At 32.9% G+C, this 4,433-nt stretch overlaps 1 non-coding gene across 1 annotated transcript; it reads right to left on the bottom strand.

Moving 5' to 3' along the window:
• Window positions 1-1,104: 1,104 nt before the first annotated feature.
• Window positions 1,105-1,186, bottom strand: Trnas-cga. The gene has a single exon. It is a non-coding gene; the product is annotated as a tRNA-Ser (tRNA).
• Window positions 1,187-4,433: the final 3,247 nt, after the last annotated feature.

The following is a 4,433-nucleotide window of genomic DNA, read 5'->3' as shown; positions in this document are numbered from 1 at the left end:
CTTTTTCATGTTGCCTTGCCAAATTTTATACTTTTCGTATTTCCAGCATAAAATATACAACTTTTTAATGTGATTAAAAACCATTTATTGTTATACCTTCTAACTTGCCGCATGGCTCGAATTGTTGCCATTTTTGTCCACTGTATGTCGGCGGACTTTTCCTAAAACTATGAGCAATGTCAATAATCAGACGGACCTTTTTGTTCTAGATATCTAATGCATTGACGTCTTTGTTGTCTATGTATAGAGGATATACTGATCGCCGCGCCACTGGGCAAGTTTAAATTAAGAAATTATACAAACCTTGTAACTGTTGTAGAAAAACTAATCGTTGGACTACTTATATCAATGATTTTTTTAATGCAAAAGTTTTGGTATTACATATATTAATTATTATTTTATTTTACTTTATTTACATTACAACATCATGTTTGCATCATTGATTTTGATGACTTTGTCAGCTAACTCGCTACCAGATAAGTTAATAAAAATTTTGACATTTGTAGGCAGTCAGAATGCCAGGACATTGCCATCTGACAAATTATACATTTATCGTTATCATTTGTTACTTTTATAATTCTGTTACAACCAGTCTAAGTAACAAATTATCTTTGTTTGTCGCTGGCACATCGACCACCATATGGACAATGTCAATAATAGACTAGATCCTCTGGTTTGTGCTAATTACAAGGTGTGTAACCTGCAAAGCGTGTTATTGTATCTTAAATGGCAAGACCCCCAGCTTTAGTCCACAGAATAGTTGTTTCTTATAAATCAATAAAAACAATCAGTAGACGTACTGAAAAAATCAGGCTGATTAACATAACCCAACAGTTAAGCTTTCAAAATTGTGCCTGAAATAGAGAATCGTAATATATCGCAGTCTCAAGGTAAATACCGTCAGCTTTGTACACACTGTACAACCGTAAACAACTTGAGAGCCAGCTTATATTACTTATAATGGACTTGAACCATCCCATCGTGAAGGAATGCATACTGGACTGATTAATGTCGATATTAGCACAGGGCTTAGTTTTCGCTTCACTGGGAATTACCTATTAAGTTTATAACCACTTAGCTAGTCGAGCTTTAGTAAAAAAAAGTCGCTGCGAACAGGATTCGAACCTGTGCGGGCAGAGCCCATTTGATTTCGAGTCAAACTCCTTAACCACTCGGACATCGCAGCCGTTGTTCAACTTTTGAAGTTGTTAAATGCAAAGATTGAGGAAGTTGTTAAATGTAAATATCCATAACGTAAAATAAAAATCTGAATCTGAATTCTCTTTTAAAAACCTTAGTTAATATCTCAAATACTGCTTGAAGTAGACAATCATCCAGTATGATTTTTTAACCCAAAAATAAATTATTTGTTAAGATGTGGCTATATAATTTAGTTTGCATGCGTATACTCATAATACAATCTTACTTCTATACCTATCAACTAAAAAAAGAAGAGAGTGGAATGAAAAGTCGCTACTCTGCCATTTCTTTTTTTGAGGATATAATTTAACGATTTAAAAACTTTTTCCGCCAATAGTAACACAACTAAAATTAATTCTAATGGGTATCTACAAATTGCTAACGATAATTTGCATGATGAACTTAACTTTTGTGTAGTTAAGTTTGCGCCGGTAAATCACACAGTTCCCGAGTAGTACGCCCCTGATGTTAAGTCGAGACTAGATAGCGGAAGATGCGTGTTCATCTAACTTTAAATCTTCAGAATATGTGAATGGAGAATAATAGTTGAATAGGATACGACAACTAAAGCCAAAATTTATTATCCACATATTAACATTCAAGCGTTCAACGAATTTTCAACATGTCTTTGTGCGGGAACCCACCTATTCATACATTCTAAAGTTAAATTTATTGTCTTAGTAGCGATGTTGAATTAATAATACCAACAAAATTTTAACAAAACTATTTCAAGCAGCACATTCTAAATTAAAGAATGTATACATGCAATTTTTCTTTTTGAGTATTACATGATTACATTTACCTAAGAATCAACACAACAATATTTTTGATACATATGGTTCGAATTTTGAGGGTCTAAAAGTCCTGCCTAAAATTATTGAAATAATTTATACGCAAACTCTGATATTTTTTATTCGTAATGAGAAAAAAATGAATTGCCAACTGGATATCTGCAAAGCCCTTATAAAATAATGATGACACATGACTGTCGGGTACCTAACGAACACTGTACGCTTGGTACGATTGGAACGATTGGTACTGTCAACTAAAAAGCCTTAAACTTCGGTGGAATGGTTGAAAAGGATACAGATATGTAGTTGAATATTTTAACATTTTCAAATACTTAAATACTGAACTCAATTCAAGGTTCCCAAACCCACCTTTCGTTCGCTGTACGATCATTAGTTCATGAGATATGAATGATCAAAGAAAATATGACTTTTCACTCAATAGCCGATATCTCAATGAGAAATACTCATACAGAAAAAAAAACATATTGAAGCCGAGGAATCAGGTTAAATGATACTGACATTGATTGAGCTAGAGAAAATTTTTCTGAGGCCATGGGCAGTTTCGAAAAAAAAATTTGTAAAATTTTTGCCTTACATTATTTCTTTTGATTGCGCTGAGACTGATGCTTAAAAAAATTGTTCATCTCAAGATATAAAAACCAGAATCTTTAAGCTTCAAGATGCTCTTTTGTTTTTCTCGATACGACTATTATTCACGAAATTACAGCCTTTCAAAAATCATTAAAAACTTAAGCTGTTGTATTATATTGTTAATTTTTCGAATAATTACTGCTTTTAATTTTTCGATGTTGTGTATTGCTGTTTTAAAAATAACATACAAATGTCCAAACAAAGACAATCTAAAGGAGTTTGATCCGGTGAGCTAGCTGGCCACAACCCTTGAATAATCGTCGTAAAATTCTTCTACTAATTGTAACTATATGTCTTCTTGATATCGCTACCCAAACGCGTACTTTTATAGTTTCTACAAACGTCTGAGAACTTTTTACAATCCAGGATCTATAATTTTGTGTATTTAGATAACCTGGTATGTGAAACCATGTTTCGTCATTTAAAAACAACAAGTCCAATAAATTGTTATTCATATTTTCTAGAAACCACTCACAGTACTGTAATCGTCTTCCATAGTCTAGGGGAAGTATTTCAACAACAGTTATCTTATATAGGTGTAAATGTCGTTGTTTTTTATTATGGCATGTTTCAATTGAAAATCCTAAAAATATTATAATTCAATCAAATAATTCAATTCAAATAAAAGTATTGTAGAGAAATACAGTTGTTGGTCTGTCCTTAGAGTTTCCTTTGCAATGCAGTGTTAGGTTTTAAATCTTTTGACAATTGCACATTTCCGGTTTAAGAAAGTATCATAATCAATGTTTGCATATGGAAATTCTGTCATACATTGCTCAATGCAGGATTGCAAAAAGTGTGTTAAAAATGAGCCATTACAATGAAGGCGTCTTGATCTGGAGCAAAAAGGCATAATATTAATGCGTTCTGAAATAAGAATATTATTAACCTCAAAATTTTGTTTCTATTATAATTTACTAGTAATTCCACGAAGAGCCAAAAAGTTTAACTGTGAAAACAACTGATTAGTGAACAATAAAACGATGACAGTAAATGAAATGAAACAATAACAGACACGGACGACGGACGCTACTGAAAAATGATTAAATCTCAATTTAGCGTCAATAAACTTCACGCATTTTACCTATTAGTTAATCAATATTCCATTTTAAAATTGGAAGTGAATTTTACATGTCGGCTTACGCTTCCATGTTTTGCAACAGAATTCCCTGTAGACGTCTAGTGCATTCGTGTTGCTAGTGCTGGAGAATATAAGTTAAATGACTTGAGCTGGAAGCGGTCCGCATTGATCGAGCTGGAGCGATTATTGTAATTAATAGGAAATACACCAATTTCACCGCTCTGCAATGAGTAATCCAATATTGGTTGCGATACTAATCTTGTATGGACCCAGAATTGCCCATCATATTGACCAGATTCGTATCAATACGTTAATAATACATAAATGCAAACGTATTTGCTGCGTTCTAGACATAATTGACTATATCCAATTATTATTCGCATCAGAACTAGTACGGATTGCTGGCAGTAGGTGCTGGCTAACAAAGAAATTTATATGCATTGCTATGTCACGTAACCATGGATATCAACGATTATTTATACTGTTTTACGCATTCTTTCAGTAATTCGTTAAATTATCACTTAATCAAGAAGGTATTGCAGGAAAGATCACTTCACAAAAAAGCATGTTGTCGTTGAAACCTTCAAAACTCGTCATAGTTTGAAGACAATACGGATTTTGAAAAACTTTAGCCTGAGATCAAATGGATTAATAACAGTTAATTTTGGATTTTAAGGGACTGTTTTCGAGTGGAATATGGCAAGCAACCG

Source organism: Anoplophora glabripennis, unplaced genomic scaffold (genome assembly GCF_000390285.2).
Source record: "Anoplophora glabripennis isolate ALB-LARVAE unplaced genomic scaffold, Agla_2.0 scaffold165, whole genome shotgun sequence".
NCBI classification, from domain to species: Eukaryota; Metazoa; Arthropoda; class Insecta; order Coleoptera; family Cerambycidae; genus Anoplophora; species Anoplophora glabripennis.
This window is presented reverse-complemented; position numbering and strand designations above follow the sequence as displayed.